This window comes from Xenopus laevis, chromosome 3L, assembly GCF_017654675.1.
Source record: "Xenopus laevis strain J_2021 chromosome 3L, Xenopus_laevis_v10.1, whole genome shotgun sequence".
Classification (NCBI taxonomy): domain Eukaryota; kingdom Metazoa; phylum Chordata; class Amphibia; order Anura; family Pipidae; genus Xenopus; species Xenopus laevis.
The window spans coordinates 103,597,646-103,616,391 of NC_054375.1; the positions used below are offsets into that span (position 1 = coordinate 103,597,646).

At 39.9% G+C, this 18,746-nt stretch overlaps 1 protein-coding gene across 2 annotated transcripts in view; it reads left to right on the plus strand.

Annotated features, from left to right (window-relative positions):
* The first annotated feature begins 392 nt into the window (after positions 1 to 392).
* Positions 393 to 18,746, plus strand: part of thsd4.L (thrombospondin type 1 domain containing 4 L homeolog) — a 353,548-nt gene continuing 335,194 nt past the window's right edge. Inside the window, exons 1-2 of one of the 2 annotated variants that reach the window (XM_041586755.1) lie at positions 393 to 864; positions 2,739 to 2,832. The gene's annotated coding sequence lies outside the window, so the exon portion shown is untranslated. The remainder of the gene's footprint in view (positions 865 to 2,738; positions 2,833 to 18,746) is intronic. The other variant, XM_041586754.1, reaches the window with a different exon arrangement.

Genomic DNA, 18,746 nt, shown 5'->3' on the forward strand with positions numbered 1-18,746 from the left:
CCTACATTGCACCTGTGTGAGTACAGCCCCATTGAAAAAAGCTTAATGCATCTATTCCTGCGCTCCCCTGTGGCTGAACGCAGAAAAACGGAACGCAGGGGAGCGCAGCTTCAACCGCTCGTCAGCAAGAGCCCAACTACTCCAGAGATGTTGCTGAGAAATGTATTAACTAAATGTTGCAAAATTGTAACAGTTTAGATTCTGCACCTGAATTACTGAGCAGGAATATGAATCTTTAAAATAAAAATGGAAAGTCATTGAAAAATAGTCTTTATTTCTGGGGAACAACAATCTGAAATCAATTGAACATAAAAAAAAAGTGCTTGGAAGGTGAACAACCCTTTAAAACTGTTTTCCTATTCAGAGTGTGGGGAGCTGAGTGAGCTGTGTATGAAGCCCTTGCTGCCGTGATGTGAAGTGGCCGAGATTGAATATCCTGCAGCCCGTTGTTTTCTGTAGTCCCGGAGCGTGGCGCTTCTCGCAGTCAGCCAGCAGGTGGCAGCAGAGAGGACGGTTCCTAGGGGCTTCCCTCACGGTTGACAGTGCACTTCCCAAATAAAACAAGAAGTGAAGCGCTCGTGGGACGGAGTTGTATGGAGAGAAGTCTCCCCCTTTCCCACAGCGTGGAGTTGCCAGGGAACCTGCTAGTGCTTTACCTCTCGCCTTATCGCACCTCTTGGCTTTCGAGGGATTTAAAACGTATTATCTTGTCTTTTGCCTTTTTGGTTTTTTTTTGCATTTTTCATCCTTACGGAATGGGACGTGGGTTTTGCTTTGGTTGCTCTCAGTTTATCAATGGACTGAGTTAGAAGATCGGAGTGGAGGAACTGTGAGCTCCAGAGAGCACCCCCCCTCTCACAGCAGGTAAGCGCCGGGGTCACGTGCAGTAACAGTCGCAGAGTCGCACGAGTGTCGCAAAGTGTCTCCCGCACCCTGTGACAAATTCTAATGCGTGTGTATAGTAAGGCATGGGTTGCACGTATGGGAAATAAACTGCAAGGTGTACATGTGCTCACAGAGCCTGCAATACTTTGTTCTAGGCGGGGAGCAGAATAAATGTAGTTTAATGATGTGCCCTTTAATTCTGGCCACCTGCAAAGCGTGTGTTTAGATTGTGGGCCCCTTTGGATCATAAGGATCTGCAGTGTTGCAGCAGCTTGTCTGACTCTATTGCTTTGTTACCTGATGCTTCCCCCAGCCAGACACATGCAGGTGAAGGTGACTCGGATTTGCCTAGGGGGGAAGAGTCTATGATAAATCCTGATATTAAAAAGCTGTCTGAATGGTGCCTGCCCTTCTTCTCTCTTTTTTATTTGCACTAAAGAATTTCCAATTCATCCAGCAGCTATACTGTAAATCAGGGAGGGAAAGGAGTTTGAACCTGATGTGTCTCCAGTACAGAAATCCGATTTTTTTCTGTATGTATGTGTATATAATATATATATGTATGTGTCAGTCTGCTTTTTAGTGAATTGCAAGGGAACCTATTTCAAATGGTGATTGATCCAGGGGAACTGATAGCATGACAGATCACTGGCAGTGGACAAGAGCAGTGGGAGCCAGACATGCTGTTTAGACAACAAGGAAGATTCACTTCTCGTGTTTACATTACAATTAGGCAAGTGAACCATAAAGTGACTCATTTGGAGAGAAAACCCCCAGCCAACGTGAGGTTAATGTCTGATAAAACAGCAGACTCGTATTGCAATCAGAACTGATGCACGCTCATTTTAACCATAATTAGGGAACTTGACCTGAATTAACTTCTGTACTGCTGTTTAGTGTCTTTTACTTTGGCAAACATACCGAGTCCAGTTCCAATACAATTCCGACACCTATCTGATCCATTTCTGTCTCTTTCTATTGGTTGCTGTTTCTGGACCTTACAAGTCCTGGGATAGAGACTGACAAGGAGCTTTGTAGCTGCAGCAGCTGAAGTCCAGCACATTTAGCTCTAGTCACTCAGCTGTTTTATTGCGGAAGTGATATGCTACAATTCTTGCCACCACGTGTGACATTAGTCTGTTTATACTTCCTTGACGGCTAGCTGCTATTTTTGGGCACTTTTGCATCATGTTGGTCTTACACGGGCTCATCATCATAGGAATTACCTGTATTGCTTTTATATGAGTTTTTTTTTTTTAAATGCGGGTTAGCATGTTTTTACATGTTATTTTTGTATATTAAATAGGTATTTAATGCATTCTACTCTTCAAAATACACAATGGTATACAAAAACACAATCTGAATTCTAGTTGGTACAAACAGGCAGAATAAAATGGAATCAATTGGGTCGTCTGCTCGGCTGAATCCAAACCTGGTGATGAAATGCATAAAGAATGCCACACCTTTTGAGCCTTTGGGCTCTTACTGACGAGCAGTTGAAGCTGCGCTCCCCTGCGTTCCGTTTTTCTGCATTCAGCCGCAGGGGAGCGCAGGAATAGAGTTTTTTTTCAATGGGGTTGTACTCACACAGGCGCGTGTAGGTGCTGAACGCAGGAAAAATGCAGCATGTTGCGTCTCAACCTGCGTTCGGCATCTCTAAGGGTTTTTCTTTTCTTCTTTTTAGTGCTAGGGCCAGTGTCCTCTAGCAACCAGATGTCATTGTCTACTGAAGGCTGAATATTTAGCAAGTGATAACATACAAGGCCACTGACATGAATACTCAGTAAAATATTTATTCAGGAACGGGTTTAATTGTATTTTCCCTTTTTGAGACAACATTTCTGTCTTTTCAGAATCACGTAGAAGTTAGGCAGGATTTAACTGAAGAAAAGGTTGATCTTGAAGTGCAGCCTCAACTACTGTATGAATTAGTCAATATGTTTTGAAGTAAGTGCAGTTTCCATGTACACTGTCATATGAACTTGTGCTGTACTGCAGCTTTGCTACACGGCAAGTGACCAGTCATGCAGTTGGCCTATGCACCAGCACCGTCAAACATTTGGCAATCAAGGGAATGGTAGGTGGCATTGAATTTTTCCCATGATTACACGAGGTCTAAATTTGTGTAAAATAATGGCATTAAATGCAGTATGAAGTCAAACACACACCTTGATAAATTTGTCATTTATTTCACACCTCTTTTTACACTTTCTGGCTTTAACTATTTTACACAGTATGGTAACTATGCCCCTAAACGTGTAAACGTTTTATTCTGTCCCACAAGAAAGCAGACCCATTTATATCCTTAGGACTGTGCTGTGCAGTTTTGATGTTCTGAGAAGCAGTCACATCGGGAGTCACAAAGTGAGGCCTGTAGCCAAGCTCCGGGCTCCTTCTAGTGCTCCGTGAGAAGGCTGCTGGGAGTCCCAGGCTTAAGTTCAAGGCTTTGCCCTGATAGATCAGATAACCTGCTGATAGTCTCATATGACTTGTGCTCAGCAGCAAAAATGCACATCATAGCTATTCAGGGTGTGCGCAGAGCTTTGAATGCAATGTAACCTCCTAACCTCCCAAACTCATTAGTAAAATAATTGTATCCTAAATTCCTTATCTATTTTCCCTAAGATATATGAGTCCTGCATATCAACCTACACAGCAAAGGCTAAGGGCAGATGTATGACTTTCTCATAACCTTTAACCCCCCCCATAAGAAACTTGCCTAGAATGAGATCAGTAGGGCCTAAAGGGCAAGCAAGCACTTGGTATGTAAATCCGGCAGCCAACAGCATCTCAGGAATGATCTGCTGTTTGCAGCTCAATTTGATTTGACAGTGAGCTACATGCCAAGTGGAGCTATTCACACTGAACCAAACCATGATATCAACAGTACTGTCTCATTGGCTCAACAAACACACACACGCAAACATAGACTAAAGCCAGGACTGCTCCTGACATCAGGCAGCAGTGAGTGGCAAGTTACCAGGGGCTGCAAAAAGCTGGTAACTTTAAAGGGGAACTGTTGCGAAAATGAAAATTCAATATAAACTTCAGCATACTGAAATAAGAAACTTTCTAAATACAATCAATTAAAAATTCTGTACCGTCAAGTTTATCTTCACTATCCCTCTCTCAGCTTCGGTTTCTCCTCATTCTGTTTTAATTTAGGAGTTGTTTATCAGATGAATGATCCAATATATATATATATATATATATATATATATATATAGATTTGCAAAATAGCGGCACTCACAGGGTTTCTTAGTGCAAATAAAAGATTTTTATTGAACTCGACGTTTCGAGCCCACACAGGGCTCTTCGTCAGGAGAAAACAAATGAACAAACAGAGTCCCCACAAACCCATACATTTTAAACCCTCATTTGGCGCCAAACATAGGTTGCCATGGCGACCCAGACGCTCACCAGTGCTCAGTACTCGTAGTGCAAAGTTTATGAGTAATAAAAACAGATCCCATAGACATATCTAGGCTAAGACAGCCCTAGCGCTTCAGTGCGCCAAAGAAACAGTAAAGAGAAGTAGAAATGAGAAAGAAAGGCTCATCGTGTCAAATTCAATCCACCAGTTCAGCCCATAATAAACCGGCCAATCAGAGGAGCGGGTCGGGTCTGCCTGCCCAATCCGTATGCGGTATAGAGGTGGGAGTGGCCGAGAACGGCACTGGACTTCAGTATATGGTCTCCTACGCCCATGGTTCCTAGCAACGGCTAGTGTATGCGCCACAATCAAAAGCCAGAGGAAATTGTACTTAAAGGCGGCAGTCTCCTGTGCAAGGAGCAACATATTCAATTATTGCAAATGCGCCCTGAGTAGCGCCAGCCATGTCAGCTCATCCTAAATAGGAGAGTCTAAGCGACGTGCCTACGTACACCTCTTAGAGCGATAAACAGAGACAATCATGTACTTCTGTCCAACCCCACATATGACCGTCAACCTGGTGCTCCAAGCCTGTCATGCCAGGCTGCCGGGGCGGGTGGTAATTGGCATGTTCAATGAGCCGTATAGAAAAAGAGGTTCGGTAAGTCTAGAAAGAAAGAGCATAGGGGAAAAGAGACACAATCTATGCCAACGGATAAGTTATAACATAGCCCCCAATGTACTGTGCGGACAGTTTGTTATACAACAGTGGCACTACAAAACGTCCATAAACATATGAGCATGACACAACATCGAAACCATCATACTAATAATCATATATGTCCATTATAATAGGGAATGTTTTATAAAAAACAGCTCAGGGGCAGGGTCTCATTCAGGCCACGGGGAACAACAGTATCCAAACGATATATCCACTTGGACTCGCGTCTCAGGAGCGCCAGATCTCTGTTACCACCCCTGGGCAGGGGGGGTTGGAAATCAATCGCCATGCATCGGAAGGTGGGTAGTCCATGGCCCTTATCCAGAAAATGCCTTGCCACCGGCTGTTTCGCTGTCTTTTCTTTCAGGGCCTTACTGATAGCTGACCGATGGTTCGCGATCCTGTCCCTCAGTTGTGTGGTGGCTTTGCCCACATAGTACAGACCACATGGGCATGTTATAATATAAACCACAAATGATGAAGTGCAAGAAAGTCTGTGGAGTATCTTGTATCTTTTACCCGTATGTGGGTGAGGGAAGTCCTTGCCTGTTAGCATTGACCTGCATGTAGTGCAGTCTGGACAGCGGTAGCAACCAAGTTTCTGTTGTGTGGTTAACCAATTAGATGCTCTGGTAGTCTTACTGAAGAAATCAGTTCTCATCAAGATGTCCTTCAGATTTTGATTTCGGCCATGGCCAATCATAGGTGAAGGGGCTTGGTACAGTGATAGGGTATTGTCCATAGCAATAATCGGCCAGTTCTTCTCTGTGCATCTCTTTAGGTCCTTGGATACATGCGAATATTTGGTCGTAAATATCATCTTAGTCAGTGGGTGATCCTTTTTCGGTTTGCTGGTTAAAAGATCTGCTTGGGATGACATGAGGGCTCTCTGAAGCTGTTGTTTCAACAGTTGTTCCCTGTAACCCCTTTCTAGGAATCGATCGAAAGTCTCCTTCAGTTGGAGTTGAGCTTTTTCGGGATTACTGTTATTGCGTATTGTCCGCAGAAATTGGGAATAGGGAATTGCCCGAATGGTAGAGGGTGGGTGATCACTGCCGGCATGTAGGATCGTGTTGCGATCAGTGGGTTTTCTATACAGAGTAGTGCCCAAGCCCGCGTCTGTTTTGTAGATCTGTAGATCCAAAAATTCAATACTATGCTCATCAAAATTTAGGGTAAACCTTATTGGTGAGTCCAGATGATTGAGCATATCAAAAAAATTCTTTAGGGTTGTAGAATCTCCATTCCAGATCAACAGTAAATCATCTATGTAGCGTAGATATGTAATTAATTTGTCTGCGGCCTTCTCAATAATGTTCTCTTGTTCATACTGTAACATAAAAAGGTTGGCGTATGATGGTGCTAGGGCACTGCCCATGGCGGTGCCCGAAGTCTGTAAGTAGAAGCTGTTCTCGAATCTGAAGTAGTTACGAGTAAGGGCCAACTCCAGAAGCTCCGTGAGGAATTCAGTTGGCACCGATTTGTCCATGCGTGTCTCTAGTGCTCTTCTGCAGGCCTGAATCCCTTGATCATGGGGTATGACAGTATATAGACTTTTAACGTCCATGGTGGCTAGAAGAAAGGTTTCTGGTAAGTGTCTGATGTTCTGTAAGATTTGTATGACGTGTGTAGCATCACGTGTGTATGATGGCATATTCACCACCAATGGTTGTAAGAAGGAATCAATATAGGTTGCCACAGGTTGGAACAATGAGTCAACTGCTGAGATAATCGGCCTACCTGGAGGTGCAGATTGCGACTTGTGGACCTTGGGCAATGTATATATAATCGGGATCCTGGGAAACTCTGAGGTCAGAAAGTTCAGTGTGTTCTGGTCAATCCAGCCAGCCAGATGTGCCATGCGCAGCTTGTTATCTAGTTCGCCTTTGAACTTGCTCGTGGGGTCTCCTGTTAGGCATCGATATGTAGAGACATCTGATAATTGGCCTAGAAGCTCCTGTCTGTAGTATTCATAGCTCAGAAGGACTATTCCTCCCCCCTTGTCTGCTGGGCGAATGACTAAATCATGGTCCTGTGTCAGCGTCTTGATTGCTTGCCTCTCCATTGGGGATAGGTTTTGATGAGGTCTAGCTTGATGAATGGTCTGGGTCATCTCTTTGGACATAATGTTGCTGAAAGTGCGGATTGCTGCAGGTGTGTTAGGTGGTTCAAACTTGCTTGTTGGTTTAAATGATGGAGTTGTTGTGCTAGGGCTATATCTAAAGTGTTCTCGTAACTTCAATTTGCGCTGGAACCTATGTATATCACTCAAAATCTCAATAGGTTTAGGTGTCTTGCTAGGTATAAACGAAAGGCCTTTGCTCAGTAGAGAGGTTTCTCCTGGCGTGAGAGTATGCTGACTAAGGTTGAAAATCACATTCTTCTCCCCCGAGGGGGTTTCCCCCCTAGGTTTGTACTTGCTCCTTCTGACGTGGCTTCTTTTCCTTTTGTGTTGTCTAGTCGAGAGCGTGTTTTCACCCCTAAAAAAGAGTTCTGCTCTACCTGTGTCGAAGGGCTGGAGTCAGAGTCGGTCGATTGGTCTGAGCTGTCCACCGTTGCTAATGCTCTTGGCTTGTCTCTTTTCCCCTATGCTCTTTCTTTCTAGACTTACCGAACCTCTTTTTCTATACGGCTCATTGAACATGCCAATTACCACCCGCCCCGGCAGCCTGGCATGACAGGCTTGGAGCACCAGGTTGACGGTCATATGTGGGGTTGGACAGAAGTACATGATTGTCTCTGTTTATCGCTCTAAGAGGTGTACGTAGGCACGTCGCTTAGACTCTCCTATTTAGGATGAGCTGACATGGCTGGCACTACTCAGGGCGCATTTGCAATAATTGAATATGTTGCTCCTTGCACAGGAGACTGCCGCCTTTAAGTACAATTTCCTCTGGCTTTTGATTGTGGCGCATACACTAGCCGTTGCTAGGAACCATGGGCGTAGGAGACCATATACTGAAGTCCAGTGCCGTTCTCGGCCACTCCCACCTCTATACCGCATACGGATTGGGCAGGCAGACCCGACCCGCTCCTCTGATTGGCCGGTTTATTATGGGCTGAACTGGTGGATTGAATTTGACACGATGAGCCTTTCTTTCTCATTTCTACTTCTCTTTACTGTTTCTTTGGCGCACTGAAGCGCTAGGGCTGTCTTAGCCTAGATATGTCTATGGGATCTGTTTTTATTACTCATAAACTTTGCACTACGAGTACTGAGCACTGGTGAGCGTCTGGGTCGCCATGGCAACCTATGTTTGGCGCCAAATGAGGGTTTAAAATGTATGGGTTTGTGGGGACTCTGTTTGTTCATTTGTTTTCTCCTGACGAAGAGCCCTGTGTGGGCTCGAAACGTCGAGTTCAATAAAAATCTTTTATTTGCACTAAGAAACCCTGTGAGTGCCGCTATTTTGCAAATCTCTAGTTACCTTTACTGCTGAGCACCCAGGTATTGCCTTGGTCTACGGAGTGCACCTTTGGAACTGGAGATATATATATATATATATATATATATATATATATATATATATATATATATATATATATATATATATATATATATATATATATATATATATATATATATATATATATATATATATATATATGCTTCCTTTGCCTAGATGATTCTGTACCTTTTCTGAAATAATCAAGTTTATATCTTATAGGGAGGCTCCTTTTGCCTAGAAAATGTATTAGAGCTCACTCACAGAAATACTGTCTCTCTACATGCAGAATTTGTACAAAAGGCAGTTATTTTGTTTGAACTCAAATCGGTTATTTGAGTGAGCTCTAATTCATCAATATAAACATGATTATTTCAGAAACAATTTGAATTTGTAATTGATTATATTTAGAAAGTTTCTTACTTATGCTTTATGAGGAAGCTTATATGAAATTTTCATTTTCTTGAAATGTGATGAATTTCCTTTTTTCTAAAGTGAGCACAATAGCAATGCGGCATCTTTACTTGCTATGATGCTGAAGTTGGAAGCGCTGAGTGGGAGGGAGAGCGCAGCATTGGGGCTGCTGCCTTAGGTGACGACAGCCCCATGTTTGGCACTGATTGAAGCTAGGTTAGGCTAAGTAATTGCCTTAATCTGCACTAGGAATAGCATTAATTGCGCTTATCACATTCTTTCTTTACTGCCTGCAGCTAGCATCTTAGGCTATGTGCACAAGGAGCAGTAGGCTCTGCTGCTCTCAGCCTGCACAAGGTGGAGTGGAAGCGGAGGTCAGCCAAATATGCAAAAGGAGGCATCTTCGGGCTGAACTCTGTGCTGTCTTGCTGCATGCAACTACATGCAAGTGGAAGCGTATTAGATGATTGGAACGGGGCACCGACCGGATCCTGCAAAAATACACAAGGAATATGATCCTGACTGCCGTGACTCTAGTACAGAAAGCAGCATTTTTTCCCCTGCTACTGCATATAAATATGTGTGTGTGTATGTGAGAGAGATATATATATATATATATATATATATATATATATATATATATATATATATATATATATATATATATATATATATATATATAGATAGATAGATATCTCACATACAAAAGGTCCTCTGCACCTGCAATATCTATATATTAAGGACATAGAAACATTTTGTGCCTTAAGCTACTAAAAATGCCTTACCCTTTAAACAAAACAGGGATTGTTTGTCCTAGCCTATGACAGTCATTGGAGATCGTCACTACTTAGATCTGTGCAACATCTAGTTGTGTCAATTATACAATGAGAGCCCTGCCAAGCATTTTGGCAACTTTATTACTGTTTAAATTAAATGTATTCCCCTCCCCAATCTGGCCCAATGTGTTTGTGTTCCTTTGTCTTCTACAAGGTTTCCGGCTGTGTATATGTGATTAACATGTTAATATAGATTCCCACATCCTTAAGATTATTCATTTTCTGTGTAAGTTTACATGATCATATTTCCAAGTGGCTTCTCTGGCAGCATGTGTAATTGGAAATAGCATTAAAAGTAATTAGTACATTGTATTCTGAGTGTAAAGCAATACCTGACTAACATGAAATAACACTTCTGCAGCTTTCTTATCTTCACACACTGAATTATCTGTAGCTCTGGCTTAACTCTAGTGAGTGTGAAGCCAAGTTAATGCCCCATATCACATATCCAAACACTAGTGACTTGCTGTGAAAACGATCTAGTAGGACAGCAGCTCGTACTCCAGTTCACACTAAGGCTGAGATTAAATGAATGGTGGGATCAGGGCATCTAAATGAATGATGAGTTCACGTGTGCATGTACGGTCAACCAGGCTTCCTAGATAAAATATACATTGTATTTCAACAGTGAACAACACCAAAAACTATGTGCCTGTTGTTACAGTTGTTGCTCAGGATAGTCCCATGCTGAACATGTGAAGATTTATGAATGTGCAGCGAGAGATGACTGTGTCCCGGAGCAATATACAGCTGACGTATAGCTGATAGATTGCATGGAAATTCTAGAATGGAAGCAGCTTTAACCTTTTTCTTTAAAGGACCAGTAATACCAGGAAATTAAGTTGCCATTAATTTAGGGAGGCTGATTCATCAATTTTTCGAATCTGAGAGGAAAAACGTGATTGGAAAAAACGTTTTTTGTTTTTTTATTCTTGAGCATTAGCTTTTTAAGGAAAAAAAACTGAGGCAGAATTGTCACGATTGTATTTTCTACGGAACAAGAGTTAGACAAAAAGCATTGTTCCATTCATATTCAAGGAGGCAGAAAGTCTTGAATATTTAAGCAAACGTGTTAGAGACAATTCCCTTTGACTTTTATTGATAGTTGTCAGTTTTTTTCAAGTTTTTTCATGTAAATCATGACAATTTTGGACTTCTTGAGTATATTTTGCAATGCAATCTGGAAATTTGATAAATCTGCCCCATAATGTTCACTTAGCTTGTACTATTGAACAGTTGGCATAATTTCCAGAAAATAAAGTGCTGAAATCCCTTAAAGAGACCTAAAATTTGTCTTCACAATTGCATTTTTGTTGTTACTGGTACTTTAATTACTCTTGTTATTTGTGTAGCTTTTTTTCTTTTCTTTTTTTTAACCTTTTGAACAGGGGATTTGGGGTGTAATTTTATGTAAGAAAAGAGGTCTTAGGTACAGCAGTGTTTCTTCTAGTCAATGAGACCATTGGCTTAGAAAACAGGAAAATCTAATCATACTGACATATAGGTTTTAGATACGTTTAGTTTAAAGCTGCTAAATTAAAGATATAGGATAGTATAATGCATTATGTTTGTGTCTCAATTTTGTATTCATTGAAACTGCAAAGGGACTTGATGTTATACTTTTAGGGGGTTATTTATCAAAGGTGCACAACTCGAATGTTTGCTTACCCGAGTATAAAAAACTTGATTGAATACAATCGCTGGGGGGAGAACTTGAATACAAGTATGGGACCTGTTATGCAGAATGTTTGGGACCTGTGATCCAGAATGCTCAAGACCTAGGGTTTTCCGGATAAGGTATCTTTCTGTAATTTGGTTCTTCCTAGTCTACTAGAAAATCATGTAAACATTAAATAAACCCAATTGGCTGGTTTTGCCTCCAATAAGGATTAATTATATCTTAGTTTGGGTCATGGAAAAAAGTATCGTTTTATTACAGAGAAAAGGGAAAACATTTTTAAACATTTGGATTATTTGGATAAAATGGAGTCTATGGAAGATTTCCTTTCTGGAATTCAAAGCTTTCCGAATAACAGATTCCATACCTGTACTCAAATCGATTGAGTAATCAGTGCAAAAAAACCTGAATAGCACGGATTGATTGAGTTGTTTTCAAGCAAATGGTTCAAGGGACCTTTGCCATTGACTTCTACATGACCTCAACAGGTTTTAGATGGTGTATTTTCGGACTGGAGCTATTTCCAGGTTTGGGGTATAATAAATCTTTAAAAATAGATTTTTGACTCAAAAATACCCTCAAAAACTAAAATTTTTGGTGGAAAGCACAACACGACCTTTGATAAATAACCCCCTAAATAAACACTAGGATTGTTTTGCCACTGATATGGATTCATGCAGCTTAGTTACCATCAAGTACAAGGTACTGTTGTATTATTACAGAGGAAAAGGAAATAATTTTTAAAAATTTGAATTGTTTGCTTAATATGATCTCTATAGGAAATGAGCTTCCTGTGATTCGGAGCTTTATTACTAATGGGTTTCTGCGTTAGGGATCCCATACCTGTACTAGATAATGTAAATCTTTCTTGGCTGTATGGGCTGTGGCAGTCAAGGTGTTTTTATTGTTGCCATGTTTCCCAAAATTTGTGGCATCAAACAGCCTTCCCTGCCTTTCACTATGGTGACAGCAACATATTTTCAGGGGATGCCTCTTTATTAGGTTGGGCACCCGCTAAAATGTTTTGTATTCTACGTGGCACAATAAGCCACAGAGCTCCTGTGTTGAAAGGCTTCTGTGTACAGACTCTCATTCATGCTATATAATGTAAACTTGTCTCCATTTTCATATGTGCTTTTTGCATGAGTTAGTGGGGGTCCCTAGGGCTTGTAGGGATTATCTCATCTGCAATTTGTTTATAATCCCATTCATTTGTTTTCTTCTCCTTTCCTGTCAATGGATAAATGTCTGTGTCCACCAGTCAATATGAGTTGAATAAAATATTTCTGGTTGTGCCTTTGCTATATAAGTGAAAAATAAATCCGGCAACCACCATTTCAATGCTTTATGTTTAAGGTCTATATGTAAAAGCTGTTTGGTGTCAGACACTGGCCACATTTGCATTCATCTCCTAAACGTAACTCTTTTAACGTGTAACATTACCTCACAAAAGTCCTACAAGGCTCTCTCTAAATTGACCTCTTTAACCTTTTAGCTGTTCCTTAATATGAAACACAGCCACCTGCATGCACCGGATGTCCATTTTGCACCTGTGGTTTATAAAGTTCTGCATATGTCACTTATTCTTTTCCATTGCTTCATATGTTTCTCTAAATTATTTTCATTATTTATTAGATAAGCTTTGCTATTCACATTTTAAAGCAGGTCTCCGATAACCAGTGATTAAAGGGATCTCCTCCTCCCCAAAATTATTATTCTTGACAACCTGTCTCTCTTAATGCAGATGTCAGATTTTGTTGGTGAGTTCTTGGTGTGTGTCCCCTTTGCTTAGACAGTACAATGTATTAGAGCTGAGCTGAGCTCTCTTTTTTTTTTTAATGTAGAAAAGAAGTTGGGGAGCACCTCCCATCAAATGAGAAAAACAGAAGATGGTGTGCAGGGTCAAGTGATAATTCAAAAGAGAACAAGAAAGTGAAAGAACTGACCCATGTATTTACACCCTCCCATCAAAGCATGTCCACAAGCTCGTATTTATACACCATTAAAACTTAACTTTTATTACTGATAAATAAGTTTAAAAAGTCCAGTGATAATTAAAACATGGTTAGGACCGGGGAGACGGATTAAATTGGGGTAGTGGGCTGGTGGTACGAATAAGTGGTAAATGTATGCTAGTGGAGGTCACCCCAAAAAAGGGGGTTGTTCCAATAGAGATGCAAGCTCTGGGATTTACCAAGCCTGCCTCTCCAACGATTAGCAGCACCTCTACCCATACTAATGTTGTATACATCGGGGGTGCTAACTAAGTGAGCAACTTACACAACCCCACCGATTTAGGCCCCACTGAGCCTTTGGGTTATGTGCTTCTAAGAGGGCGATTTGTGTTGCATAACATTGCATGTAGTCTACTACCCCGATTACCCCCATATTTCTTACTGAATATTGTTTAAACACAGTTTTTTGGGGTGACCTCCATTAGCATACATTTACCACTTATCCGTACCACCAGCCCACTACCCCAAGTTAATCCGTCTTCCCGGTCCTAACTATGTTTTAATTATCACTGGACTTTTTAAACTTATTTATCAGTGATAAAAGTTAAGTTTTAATGGTGTATAAATACAAGCTTGTGGACATGTTTTGATGGGAGGGTGCAAATAATACATGATTCAGTTCTTTCTCTTTCTTGTTCTCTATCTTTTTTAAAATACCCGACTAACACAAATCTGCATGTTGTAAGCAACTTTCCAATATTTAATTGTTAAAAATGTTTAATGTTTTTAAAATTATTTGTAAAAACATTTATTATTGAAAGCAGTGTTTGCATAACTGCTTTGTCTTAAATTGTGTCAACAGTCTGAGCCACCAGTGCAGAGAATAGAAAGGGACAGAAGCTTCCTTCAATAGCAAAGTATATACAAATAACTTAAAATCTATATTGCAAAGTTGCTTAGAATTATGTTTTTTCTTTTATTAGACAAATTTTTATTTTGGGGTTGACATGTCCTTACAATGGTGTTCAAATAAATGGTTTGATTCTGCTCATTCCAAGTTGAAAGGATTTTTTTTTTTTTTACATTTCAGAAAAAAAAGGAAGACTGGGTCAGATGATGTATTTTTACCTTCCACTGGATCATGTACAAATTAGTTAGGATTAATTTGGGCAAACAGGATGCAAATTTCTTTTTATATTTGGCTTATTAAGCAAAAAACTGTGCAACTATGAACTGGGATGTTCTTTAATTATCTTAGAAGTAAAAATGATGCTGCTTTGAAGCTTGGGGCAAATATAAAAAGAAAAATGTGCTGTGCTGGGCGGGGGAGACCTGTGAGATTTGTGAACTGGATGAGCAAATGCTGTCTGTGTGTTGGATGGGATATACTGTCTTTGTATTGGATCAGGGGAGATATATCTGTGCACTGGAGAGGGGTGAGCTGTGACTGAACTGGATGAAGAATGGATCTGTATTGCAAAGTCTGCTCCACCTTTTTACTGAGAAGGGACATGTAGAGGGAATTCTGGAAACACATATTTAATATATCATTACAAAATAAAGGCAACACATTTTTTATGTCATAAACATTTTGTGCTGTAAAGTCATTTAGTTCCACAATATAATCTTTAATGTTTATTAAAAAGTGAAACTAACTTGCTGATATGTGCAGAGCGTTTTAGTTACAATAAATAGAGTGTCCGTTCCCCCATCTATACTGTCATATCATTCTTTTATCATGTTTCACAATTCCACATAACTTATGTGGCTTTGGCACTGTTTGTGCTCTTTGTTTAGATTGCATTATGATTTTGGGATCATTAAAATGAAATTATTGAGTGCGTCCCAAGAATGTGACTTATCTCATTAGGATTATGGAATTTAGCTCTGTTTACAATGCAGTCTCTTTTGAACAAATAAATTGCTCCTCCAGGAAGACTTCTATTTCTGGCTGGTTTTTATTCTGCTTATCTCCTTCACAAATATATGCAGGCAGTTGTGCTGTGAGGACCCCTTGAGGTGGAATTTCTCCAGTTGCTTGCATGGGGGTTATCTCTTTCAGATTGTAAACTCTTTTGGTCACAACCTTCCCTTCTTTACCTCTTGTATTGGTTGTTTTGTATGTTTAAAGAATACACCCATTTATTGTACAATGCTGTGTAATATGTTGGCATTTTATAAATACATGTTGTTGTTGTTGATGATAATAACAATTTGTTACTGTGAAGTTAGGCCCCTGGTTACAAGGTAATATGCAAGAGCAGAAAAAACCTATACAGGTATGGGACCTGTTATCCAGAATGCTCGGGACATGGGGTTTTCCGGGTTAACTGACCTTTAAGTCTACTAGAAAATCATGTAAACATTAAATAAACCCAATAGCTTTTTTCAATAGTTTTGCCTCCAATAAGCTTAAATTGTATCTGCGTTTGGATCAAGTACAAGGTACTGTTTTATTATTACAGAGAAAAATGAAATAATTAAAAAAAAATTGGATTATTTGGATAAAATGAAGTCTATAGGAAGCGCCCTTCCCATAATTCAGAGCTTTGTGGATAACGGATCCTATACCTATACCATCCATTTTCCTGCTATAACTATTGTTTTCAAAATGTTTTATTTTGGTAATTGCATTATATGCACGGATAGAACTGTTAAGCAGCGCCGATTCTGGCTAAGGAGCCACCTGAGGCGAGGGCTCCGTTTGCCTCATTGGCGGAGCACCCCTGCTGTTAAGGCAGTTGCTTTTTTGTTATTTTAATGTCCTTTAAGGCACTAAAATGAAGTGACCATTAATATGGAAAGAGGAGGATACAATGGATCAGTGGTCAGGACAAACCTTTTTGCCATATATAGTAACCGGTATTGGTGCAGGGACTAGGCCAGGGGTGTCCAACCTTTTGGATTCTCTTTGCCACATTGGAAAAAGAAAAATTGTCTGGGACCACACATGAAATACACAAACACTTTTGATTTGTAAAATTAAAGAAAATACACAAAAAAGAACTACAATACCAGTTGGATAACCAGATAGAGCTATACATTGGAATATGGGACACCTGGATATTAAACAGATTTATTATTATATAATTATTACTAACTGGGCAATGGGCAGAGTCCCCCTTTTTCATACTACATAGGTCACCACATTGTTACAACCTGGCATAGTAAGCCTGTTCCTAACAAGATGACAGACTGAGGTGGTTGATGTGTCTGGACTTGGAGAGCATAAAGTGTTACTTTACTCTCGTTTTCTCTGTATTTCCATACATTTATTTCTTATTTATTTTCTCTCTCCTTCAAGCTGGGCCGCATTCATATCCATCCTGGGCTGCAGGTTGGACACCCCTGGACTAGACAAAATCACAGTTAATCATAATACATCTGAAAGATTGCATATTCACATTAAGGGGCAGCATATGTTAGCTATTTAAACAGTCATTGTGCATTTATCTATATTTGTATTGTTGAGGTTTTTTTTTTTGTGCTGTTGTTACCAAGATGATGATGGAAATCTCAGAAGAGGTTACTTGTATTTCAGAATTATAAGATATTTGTTGTTGCCTAAGCTTAAGGAAGACTTGTTGCATCCCAAACCTCAAATTGTGTAGCATCTCCTACATAATTCTGTTACCTGAAGTAACCTTCACTCAAGTTTATGTCCTTTCTTTTCTGCCTTGTATTATCCATTTCAGCGTTTGCAGTGTTTAAATGATACTTGCATTATGTTGCTTGAGGCACTGGGTGACACCTTGGCTTCTGAAGCCAAACAAGAGCCAACAGAGCCGTTGTTGCAATTAAGTGTACCACTCCTATGTTTCAGAAAGATTCATAAACATGGAAAGTCAGACACCAGATTGTGAATCTGCTAAACAGAACCCCATACAACCTACATATTTGGAGACACAGTTCTGCTAAAGGGATTTGGTTGCCTTGTGCTGGTACAGAAGCTCAAAACATAATGTACAACATTCCTACCTACTTCTTTAGTTGGGCTTTAGTTCTCCTTTAACCTTGTTCTAATAACAAGACGAAGATATGTTGTTACTGATGAAAGGGACTCCACTTTCTCTAAGAAGAAAAGTTCAATAACATTAATAAAAAAAAGACTGCTGTATAACATCCATTAGCAGATGTAACTAAATTCCTTAGAATGTTTGGTGACTACTAAAGACTAGTATGATCTGCCTAGCACACCCATGCCTCCCGCACAACCATTTTCGACTTGCAAAGGAAGGCAGACAACCAAGTTTCTTGACCTACTGAATAAATACCAGACGAAATGTAAAATCCATTTATTTCAGGTATTTTCTCACCAATGCTCACTAGCACAATGTGCCAATCTAATCAGTTAGTTTCTCTATTACACTATTGTGTAACTGGTTGCTGCATATTCTGATTTTAGTTTCCTATTGACACTATATTGCTATCTTGATTGCAGTTGCAATCCAAACACTGAAAATGTCTTTATGCAAAAAATCCCCCAGAGTCCCTGGTAAAAAAAACTCACACAGGTCCAAGCTACCTTCATAAATGTTTATATATATCTTAATTAATTTGGGACAAATCAGATAAGAAAGAAATAAATGATGCCCTCAAAGCCTCTTTAAATATTATTATTCCAGACCTATCCTCTGAATTATCATAAACTGTTGTCCTGTGGTGCAGCAAGCTATTCCCTGCTGGCTCTGACCCTTCATTTAATTAGTTTTTTTTTTTTTAAAGCCAAGTAGGCAAGGATACAGAAGAGATTCTTAAAATGTGGGTGTCTTTTGAAACCTTTGCCACACTTAACTGATCACAGGAATGCTTAATTTCAAATTTTCTCCAGTTTTCTCAAGTCAAATGAATAATGTCCTAATGACCTTATTCCTTTGTAATCATATTAAATAAACTACGCATCTGTTTATGGAATCTGAGGACTCTGACCCTGACCCATGTTTCTCCCACACAGTGCACTGACTTAATTTTAACCAATATATTCCGTACTTGCCTGGTAATTCAATGGGATTTAAGATATCACAGCTGTTTTCTAGAAGAATGAAAAATACCAGTAGCTGTAAAGTCACTAGTAATTGACATAGACTTTATGGTTAAACTATTCTACATCTTTGCTTCAATGGGTGGTTTGGCAGATGCTCTTGATGACCAGATCTGTTTAGTTTGGAGGTTGAAGTGGTACGGACAAGCAGATGTTTTACATAATCTCCGTTGCAAGGCTACTGGGATGCTGAGATAAAATAAATGCTTGGCTGGGGAATGCTTAGTTCTGAGTGAAGCCACCACATTTCTGGGATAAAATGATGGCTTGTGTGGGCTTTGTCAGGGAAGGCAAAAGGTGCTTGGCCACGAGCAACCAGGTAAAGTTGCACCAGAGTTTGTTACTTTATTTAACATAAAGTAACTTCAGTTCTTTATAAACTCTTTAGTTTTCCTAT